Here is an 11,006-nt window from a genome sequence, read left to right as displayed (position 1 = left end):
TCCTGGCAAGTTGAAATTTGGTACTTATACTCCTAGTGGGGTTTAGTTGTGCACCTCCCTTTTTGGTTACATTCGGATTCTCCAAAGGGGATCTTTTGCCCCTTTTTGGCGGGAAATCATTGTTAAATTCGATGTAAACTCAAGTGGTGTTATAATTTGGCGGACATTCGGCGATATATTGCCAGTCTTTTAGTCGCCAACTTGACGACAAATTTGGCGATTTTTTTTAATTAAGTTTTTAAATCTGGTTTCAATTTAGCCACTGTTGCTGATATTTAGAAAGTCAACTATTGAACCACATTAAAACTGATAATAACGAGAAAATGACATTAAATTATAGTAAAAGGAAGTCATGTGATGCACACATCAATTCGTTTCTTATAGACCTGCATGGGGTCCGTTTGTAGTTTCCTGTCATTAGTGTAGATGGCAGCACTACCAAATAACTTTCGTTTCTGGGACGTAACTCCCCAATCTTTTTTTCATTTCCTGTCAAAACCGTTTCTTGTCAAATGTGCATGGTCAGATAGATATTTTTGACTTTGTAACAACTACGCAAAGATAGTCAATAACTTCAAAATGCTTCTAAAATCGCTTTTGCCCCAAGAGCGGAATATGACTTTAAGAGTTTCTAGCTCGAGTATTCGAACATAGATGGCAGCACTGCGAAACAGCTCCTCTGCTGAGTCTCGTGATAATCACTCATGTTACGGTGCCTAGTAGTGATTATCACGAGTTTCTCGATTATCAGATCTCGAGTTCTCGATTACCACACGAAGCATCGCAAACACAAAGCCAAACTGGAAAATTTTATGCAAATAATTATTTTGTCTAACTCACCCTTGAATAAAGAATTAAAATTCTAAGAATTTATATTCAAATATGACAAAAGACAAAAAAAAAAGCTAAAAACAATCATTTAATTTTTTTTACAATAACATAGTTTCTTCTTAATTTTCACCAACTGAAGAAAACTGCTAAAACCGTTATTTTTTCACACATGTGCTTTAAAAGGCTTTTGGAGGAAGGCTTCAACAGAAATAAACTGGGATTTTTAAAAAAAAATTTACTTAAATTTTTTTTTATTGTTTTTATTTTTTTTATTAACATTAGCAGTTTGACAAAAAATTTCTGCAGAGCCAAACATTTTCTGCAAACGCCGTTCGCGCGTTCGTCTATATTATGCAAGACTGATTAGCAGCATTTTTTTTTTTTTTTTTTTTGAAGAGGATGGTTTGCCTTGTACATGGCCATCTCCAAAAACGGAACTTATGTTTCATGAATTTCAATTACAGCGTTGGCAAACTTTTTTCAGCATTTAATCATGGGTAAGGATGATGTTTATAGTTCTGAATTTTTGTACACATGTCAAGTTATTAGATAAGTCTTCCAGGCAACTAATCTAACCGCCTTGGAGGCTAGTAAATGAGTGTTAAGTATTTAATTCTGTTTGTTTAAATCAAAAGTTCTTAAAAATTTGAGAACTAAAGCGGGTGGAACAATGGGAATTTTGAATGGCTTTTTTTTGTAAAAACCCATTGGGTTAGAAACGGTCAACATTGCTCTTGTTCGCTCAAATTCTGATCATTCATGCATTTTACTTTCAGGATTTACTGGATGAAGCATGGTTTAAAAAGAGAGAGGATCAATGGGAAAGGTTTTTTGCCAAGGTAAGATATTTTAATTTCCAGCTGAAATTCTTTGATAAAACTTGGGGCTGTGGTGTCATCCCTCGCCAAACGGTCCAATCCGCAGGCAGGTAGCAGGGTATTGTTGATCTAAGGTCTTGACTTCCATGGCAGGTCACTCCAAAAATTTTCACTGGGAAGAATTTTTGTGGCTAATAGCCTACTAACGCTCTTGTACCAAAAACCCCAGTTTAACTAACCAATAAAAAAAGCTACAAAAATTACAAAATACAAATCAAGTTGTTTATGAGTTTCCGAGGTACTGTCTCTAGGGCAGTCTCCAGTGAAGGGCATGTTTTTTTTGTCTGAACATGAAAGAAATATTTTAACAAAAATGGTTGAAAATAAATAAATAAAAAGTCGGTGCAGTTGTGAAATAGAGGGGAATAATAGGGGGAATAAATATTGCAGGAATTTTTGCAAAAAAAAAAAATTGATATTATGTGTGGGGGTGTTTATTCCATTCGGGTGCACTCCCTCCCCTCCCAGTGATGCTACTGAGTTTCATGAATTAAATATTACTAGAAAAAATTGGGGGGAGGGATTTTAGAATCGAAGTAATTATATTTTTCATCAACTCTTAGATCCATACCAGTGTTGCCCCTCAAAAGAGTGTCGCCCGACGCAAATGGTTTTGTAGTGATGTTACTGTTTGATTAAATATAGTCTCTGAGCTCCCTTATGTCAATAAATATTACCTATAAAAGCGTTTTTAAGGCTTCAATTTCTAGACATTTTCTACTGAAACACCTACACCTTTTTTCCCCTTCGCATCCGCAAAGAAAATTTAAAATTGCGTTTTTAACACTAAGGCGATCCTGGTATACCTAGCAATTCGCAACTTCAGCTAACTACAGGGCACTGCAGCCAGCCGTCGTCTAATGGCGGATGAGAAATATAAAACAAATGCATGCTGTAGCGTATAAAATGGCATTAAGACTAGTAATTTTTGTTTTTATGCCTAGTTATTTTTTTGTTTCATTTTTTTAACGTAATTTTTTAAGTCTTGTGGATATTCTGCTCCACGTAGAAAGCAGCCATTTCCACGATGTTGAATTCCATATTTATCAATTCTTGATAGAAATACATTTTCACTGTGGCCATAAGACTGACAAGAATAGCATTTAATGCTAGATAATTTAAATATATGACATTACAATTTCTTATCAAAAGAGGAAGACAATGCTTCTTTGTTTTGTTTGGCAAGCGCTAATTATTTAAGATTTGTAGCAGAGTTATTTCTCAAATTACCGAATCTGTTAATATTAATTTTCTCTCTTTCATATGTTTCTAATTTCTGAATTATGATATTATTCTATAATGCTATGCAAATCATCAATAAAATTCTCATGGAGATATGATGGTAGTTTTCTTATAAACTTATTGAATTCTGTTATCTTTCTATCATTTTAATTCACACATCATGTAAACGGTTCAAAATAACTGCTGAATCTCGCTAAGGGTTCTTTGCTCGCACAATACTAAAACTATAACCCTAAAGAAATTGTTGGCGAGAATTATTCAGCCAATAATGTAGGCAATAAAGTTAAGTTAGCACACTATTTTAGCAATTAAAATTCAACTTTGGTTTTCACTAGTTCAAATGCTAAACGTTCTTTCTCACAGTTAAACATTTTTCATTTCGTTATGCGATAATATTTTCAAGAAAATATTTTGCATACTATCCATTCTAGCTAAATGCTCCAAAAACATTGTTAGTTAGATTAATTATTTTTAAATTAGGCAGAGATTAAATCCCTGATTCTTTTCCTTCAACTATTGTTGCAAAATCTTCCTTTAGAGTTTCTGACAAAACCCCCTCATACTTGTATAAATTCACACAAAAAAATTAAAAATTTTGCCTGGTAAAACTTTATTCTCTTTCAAAAAAAAAAAAAAAAAAATTCTTCGAACAGACGAGCATATTTGTTGTTAATTTCATGCCAATGCAGAATATACTGATCTTATCTCCTAATGTTGAAAAAGAAATGAAGGAATAAAATTCATTTTGTATGTGTATTTTGTAGTAGCTTTACTGGGTTATTATAGAGTGCCGATACTAGATTTTTTTTTGTTGTTTAAAAAGTTGTGTGTTTTATCATTTTCTAGTATTAAGTGGAAGACCCGGTCGATGATGTCATTGATATCCGGACGCTTATAACTGGGATAACAAACTCATCCGCATACAATAAAATAAAGGTGTCAAATCTCTTAACCGCGTAAAATGTCCCCGCGTAACACGATGGTCTACTGTAATGAGAAATTGAGTAATTAGAGTACAGGATAAGACTATAATAAATACATACTATGATTTAAAACAAGGAAAGAAAAAAATGAAGTGGCTAAACAATGCAATATAGCAATAACCTTTTGTACCTGCACCCCTGCTTCAATTTTTATATTGATTCAATTTCATAAACTTTATCTTATTTAGTTCGAGTGATGATGATTCCACTACTTTAACAACATGAAAGAAAATTTTTAATGAAAAGAATTGAAAAAAGACAGTGAGAGCAATTGCACAATGAACTCATAATTAGCAATAAAATTTAAAGCATTGGATCGCTCAAACGTAAATTTAAATATAGGGTGACATTTTTGAGAATTAACTGATAATTTCAGTAAGTTACCGTCCTATAGCCAGGGCTAAGGCAGAAATACACAAAATACAGTTGCATACAATGTATTTCATGTATTTCTGCTTTAGCCCCGACTGTTGGCTGGGTGGTAACTTACAGAAATGACCATGCCTTGCCTTCAATCTGAGAGTTGAACCGAACTTCGGTCACTCGCCTGGTCCGCGCTAATTCTGTATTACCAGTTGTTTGACACTCTTGGCTTCCGTAAGAGGTTTTCCACCTCCGGTCATTTCCTATTTCGGGCTGATGAGTGCTAATAAGCACGAAACTGCAATCCTCGGCTGGAATGACTGAGCTGGCGGTTGTGTTTCATGTAAAGAATTAATCTGTTGAATGGGGAGTGATAAGTCCATCTGGGTGATACCCCCTCCTCCCCTCCCAGTGACTCTACAGAGTTTCATGAATTAAATATAATGAAAAACATTGCGGGGGGGGGGGGTTGAAATTGAACTATTAATATTTTTTTCATCAACTCTTAAATCCATATCATTTCAAGAGTGTCTCCCGGCACTAACACCCCCGTAGTGATGTTACTGCTTTCGTTAAGTTTAATATTGGTTAAAAATAATAGAGAAATTTTTCAAAAGTGAAGTATGTGTACTTTCCATTAAAACTCAAAAATTCAATTTGTGTGTCACCCCCAGAAGTGCGCTGTCTCCCCCGGGGCCAATTTTGATACATTAATTTTTAAGGAAAATTGCAAAATAATTTTTTTCATCAACTTTTAAATACATTTTGGGTGTGACCTAGGGCGAACTGCCCCCCCCCCCCATTAGCGATGCCACTGCAGTAAAGGTGTGATTTATATGATCTCATTTTTTAAATTCTACTTCAAAAGCTTTCTCGGGGGTTGCTGCAAAAGTCCTTCATCTTTAGCGTAAAACTATTAGATACCAATTTATATGGGTTATATAGAATCCTTTGTAAGAACCCCCAAAACTTATGCTTACAGAAATTTGCATTTGTTTGTTTGAACTTGTGAAAATCAAAGTGATTTGTCAGTGTTCCGATTGTACGTAGTTCTCATTTGTAAGTCGTTTCAGGTCGGTTCGTTGAAAGATGAATAAACTACGCCTTACTGTATTCAGGGGCAAATCCAGGATTTTTTTCTCGCTACCTATTTTTGTAAAAGTATTGTATCAATATTCTACTTTTGTGAAATTTTCTTTTTAAATTTACATTGATTTTGTGATCTTTTAAAGGCACATTCTAATTTTTGTCTCGGAAAATTAGAGCAATTTAAACGTTAGTTTGAAAAGTGCAAATATCATTAACTAATATTTCGAACGTTTTTTTTTTTTGGGTTTGCTTAAAAGCAATTTGGCGAAAAACAGTGAAACTTGAAGTAAGACAAAACAACGTTAGAAGAAGCACAAAATTACAGCAGACTATTTGTAAATTACAGCAGACACGTGTTTCGGCGTTACAGGGAACGCCTTTTTCAATGCAAAAAATAATGAGCTTATGGATGAAAAGACATCCGACAATTCTTCTAACGTTGTTTTGTCTTACTTTACTGTTCAGCACAAAGGTATTTATTTATCTTAGTGAAACTTGAGTTTAATACTATGAAAAAGTTGTTACATAAGCGATTGTTCATATAAATCATCTTAGCATTTTATTTTATGAGTCAACTATGTTTTAAACAGAAAAAAACATGTTTTCTATTTTAAAGCACGGGTTTTTGTGAAACTTTCGTTTTTTTTTAAATATTGTTTCTAGAATGTGTCGATTTTCAAAGTTAGTTTTGTAAAGCTGCTGATTTTATAACTTGATTTTTGTGAAAGTACCGATTTTAAAATAAGATTTTTGTGAAAATACCAAAAAGGGGTAGTAAAATCAACCTGTATTGGGCCCTGGTATTAATCTCCTGATGCTGACAACATGTAGAGCAGGGGTTCTCAAACTTTTAAATATGGTGACCCCCCTTTTCAGACTAAAGTATTTCGGCCAAACCCGAAGTTTTAACTCTGTCTGAATGCTAATACAATAACTAAAAACTAAACAAATGGTTAAGTTTTATCCTTAAAAACACAAGAAGCTAGTAAAATAAAGATGAATTTTTGTGTCTTGAATTATTTTATAATAAGACACTAGGGTAATGGGCAAGTAACACAGTATAAGTTTGGATTTAAATGAGATTTCTAGGATGGTGAAACGGATGTTGTTGTGGTCCATGAATACGGTGCAACCAACTAGTTTCATTCGAGTGAATTTCATGAGCCAGTTGGTTTTTACGAGGCAGTGTTTCATGTCCATAAGGGTTCAGATGCCAAAATAAAGAACGTTTGCGCACTGTGGAGAGAAAAGGGGAATTTCGTCCATGACTCATCCTTCCCTCACCCTGTCTGTTGCTGGGTGTCATCAGAATTGTTGGTGTCTGTTACTGGGGTCGGACCTTTTTTCGAAATTGAACAGCTAAAAATCAAATTAACTCATTCAGAGGATCCAGAAGCAGCCAAATGTTAGATGAGATGTAGTTGCATGAGACCCCGAGTTAGATCGATGTCTTAAGCATAAGCATGTCTGTTACCTTTGTAGACTTAACTGATTTTATATTCTTGAAGAAGTTTTATGAGAGTTATTGACATTGAGCTCCTTCAAGTTCTATAATTGCACGCAGGTACGAAAAACACAGCAATAAATTTTTCTTCAAACTTTTCTTCCACATCTCACAATCCCCCTGGACACTCCCCCCCCCCCCCCCGATGTCGCAACCCACCATTTGAGAAGCCCTGATGTGGAGGAATGAAATACATTTTGCGTGTGTATGAGGCAGCTGTACTGTACTATTAATTGTTGATGCTAGACATATTTTTTCTAGCATCAACAATTGATTTAACAAACAACGATCTAAAAACTGTTGTATTTTTAATTTTCTAGTATAGCCGCAAGTTCAAGAAGGACGACGTCATTGACCTAGAGACCATGACGATCGTAGAGGATCACGGTGAGAAAATTTTCCTTTTCATTATTTAAAATACTTTAAAATGTACATTACTTAAAAGGTTCAATGCCTTATTTGAAAGTACAAATTTCTCATTTTTAGAAGTACCTTCTTTTTTTATACTTTTCTGAAAGTAGATTTAGAAGCGTCTTTTTAGCACTTATACTCAAAGATTAATTTATTGATACTTTATTTATGCAAATACAAATGCGACGACCAGCAACAGGCTCTGGGCCCAGCTAGGCTGGTCCTAGTCCAGTTATTAGTCCCCAATAGTCAAGAATGCCCGCTACCTACTGGAGTTAGGGTTAAAATTTCGACCAGCAAAATATCACCCGACAGGTAATTGATTCGTTAAAATGTGGAAGAGTAGAAGCAATTTTTACCTGTCAAATCAAACCTTGACGGGCGACTTCCTAGTCCAATAATAGTCCATCATTCACAAATATTTTTTATTATAAATTAAGAAAGAACAATTATTGGTGTAAAAATATAAAGTAATACTTTTTGCCGACAACATTCATATTTCATCAAAACATTTCCACTATTCTACATTTTCTATTATCTTTGCCATTACAAAAAAAAAAAAAAAAAGACGAACAGTCGATAATTAAATTAACACAAAGAAATATACACATTTTAGACGAGAAGTTGATAAATATTTATTGTAAAACACAGCGGATGTTAAATATTAGTGAACATTCAAGTATAAATATATATGTGACTCATTTATACAGGTGATTCTAATCTAGTGACATAGAAGTTGAATTCTTCCTTAAAAATTTCAATTGTATGCATGAATTTTTTTTCTTTAAAAGTAACCAAATTTTTCGACTTTTATGCATGTGTGCAAATGAAAGTGTTTAAAATATAGTGCAAACATTGACTTTAATGTAATAAAGACAGCTTTTGAACTGAAGAAAAAAATACAAATGAGGCAAAATTAAATATGCTTAAACAATTAGTATTTGAGATACTTGTGAAAGGAATAACAAATAAATACATACTTTTAATTTTATTAAACAGCATTAACAGTCACACAAGGTGTGTAACATGTCACAGAGGTGAGAATTCACAGGTTGTCAACCAAAAATGTTCTAAAATAAAAATAATTATTAAAACTGTTGGCAGGTTTGAATAGATATATTTTTAACGAAATTAAAAAGCATTGTTAAATGAATTGTTCCTTAAAGTTTTTCTGTTAAAGGTGTGCGACAGAAAAGTTATTTTTTGAAGAATGACCCATTTGTATCGAAACATCCGATATATATCAAAATATCGGATATTTTCGACATTTTCAAAAATATATCATGATATTTTTGAACCCTGTGTAGCATTTAGAGGACACGAGTTTGATTTTTAAAACACCAATGATGCAATGATTGGGGGGAAACGTAATGCCCATTAAGACGAAGTATTGTTGAACTTAACGATACATTAATCTTGTCGGCTAAGATTTATAAAAAGATGAAGCTCCATATTTCTCTCTCGGATAGTGCATGTTTTCTTTTTTGAGCGTAAAAGTGCAAACGCCTTGCTTGATTTTCGTAATTTAGATGGTGTTTTGGCATTTTATGAGAAATGTGACCGTAGCAGAAACTCTGCATTTCAAACCGTCTGTCCTGACAATCACTCAACTTACATCCTTCTTTTAGGCCATCTTCGAAGTAAGAAGCCGCGGGCCTTCGGAGCAGACCCGCCATCCTCACGAAGAGGAAAAAAGGCAACTTCTGGTAAGATTTTTAATGATCTATTTATTTATTTATTTATTTATTTTTTGGAGACAAAAATATCTAATGAAATGATAAATACTGACATCCCAGTAAAACACGGTTAATTTGTTTCATGTATTATCGAAACGGTGATACATGAGCCTTTCTTAAAAATGGTTTAACTTATTTTAAACACTAATTAATCATTTGCATGGTAAAAATCATGTCTATGTGTCGTTTTGTATCGAAACCGCGTTATACGAGACTCAGAAATAATGTAAGTCAAGGGATGCGTACCGTGTGATATCGAAACTAAGTTTCATAAAAACAAAGTAAAACCTTACTCGAGTTACCAAACATTAATAGAATGTATTAAACAAAAATAAAATTCCATCTTTTTTAAAGATAACATTCGTGTTATATCAAAGCCATGAAGTATTAAATTCAAGTTTCGTACCGTGAAAAATTGAAAATGTGCTGTAATAATCGCGTATTTGGTACTGTGTAATATCAAAACAGTGTTATGATAATCGAAAATTTGGTACTGTGTAATATCGAAACCGTTTTGTACGAGTACCGTGTTATGCAAGGGACGCCTGTATAACAATAGTATGAAGCAATCTGGGCAAATCACAGTTTTCACCATTGTTTAAGTTTCAATAATTTCGTGAAAACTTGTGGTGTTACGGAGAAACTATTAGTAATTAATTGACTAGGAAGTTTTCTGTAGCTAGCAGGTGGCGAACGTTACATACACATAAAACTGTTCGCTATTTTTATGGTACCTGAATTCGTAAACAATCATCAATTGACAGTTACATTTTCATTGAATAGCTATTGACTTTGGATGAGGTGGTTGGAACTATGGCATCTATCTAAATGTAAACTCGAAGAATGCGTGGGAGCAGTCTGGTTTGTGACCTTAAGATATCCATAGCTGCCAACATGTACGATTTAGCCGTACATTGTAAGATTTTTGGACGCTTTGTACGATTGTAAGGTCTTATGGCAGACTCGTATGATTTTTAGGTTTTTGTTTTTAATTTGTTAGGATTTGAAAATATTACCTAATATTTTAAATTTTAATACTTTGCTTTATTATGGTCAAAAAAAGCGTAGAAATATAGCCACCGTGTACATTGTAAGATTTTTTAAGTCGACATGTTGACAGCTATTGATATGTACTTGTTGGACACTGGGCACTCATGCTACATTCTGGTTGGATGTCAAAAGCATCCTGGATAGCAATTGTTGTATGGAGGGGGCGGGAATAGTGAGCTATTTTGTGTTACCTTTGGCAGGCTGTAATGGAAATGCCTATCGGGGGGAGGGGGGTAATATTGAATTTATTTCTTGGAGAGGGAGGGGGGATGGGTCGCGTCTTAGTCCTTAAGTACGCCCTTGACCCCCTCCAAACTCTTAAAGTGCCCTGCCCCCTTAAATATGCACTTGCCCCCTCAAACTTTTAAAGTGCCCCCCCCTTCCCCGAGCAAAAAGCCTGAAAGAAACACTGCCTTTTAGCCCCTGACAACCCTGATTAGAAATGCAAAACAGGTAGAGATCCCCCCTGCTTTGGTGTTTTATTTGCAACTCTTACTCTTCATTAATGATGGCAATTTTTAAAAACTGGATGAAGATCAAGTTGGAAATTAGACTACTTGTTGAATTGGTTAATGATCTCTGCTAATGGACTATCATTAAGTATAATTCTCTCATTTACAACATTAAATGACAATCATATTATCTAGGAGCATAACTAACTGGCATCGTACCTAACAAAGTTTTTAAAACTATTGTTCATTACTTTTGTGCATTAAATTCAACACTGTTAAAAATATTTGAAATTTGCTCTTTAAATTTTCATTTGTAGTACCTTAGAGAAAAATATTAAGCAATGTTTTAGTAGTGCACAGTCTGTCTTTTAATCTAATTGCTAATTTTAATCATGTGTTCTCTTTCGTAAATCAATACTTGTTTTTTTCTTTTTTTTGGATTCTCTTTCTTTTTTGCTAATAAAAGT

At 33.9% G+C, this 11,006-nt stretch overlaps 1 pseudogene; it reads left to right on the top strand.

The window, feature by feature from the left end:
- Positions 1-7,255: 7,255 nt before the first annotated feature.
- LOC129233389 (neurogenic locus Notch protein-like) overlaps positions 7,256-11,006 on the top strand; it is a 62,471-nt pseudogene continuing 58,720 nt past the window's right edge.

This window comes from Uloborus diversus, unplaced genomic scaffold, assembly GCF_026930045.1.
Source record: "Uloborus diversus isolate 005 unplaced genomic scaffold, Udiv.v.3.1 scaffold_370, whole genome shotgun sequence".
Lineage (NCBI taxonomy): Eukaryota > Metazoa > Arthropoda > Arachnida > Araneae > Uloboridae > Uloborus > Uloborus diversus.
The sequence above is the reverse complement of the archived record's forward strand: the minus strand, read 5'-3'. Positions and strand labels throughout refer to the sequence as shown.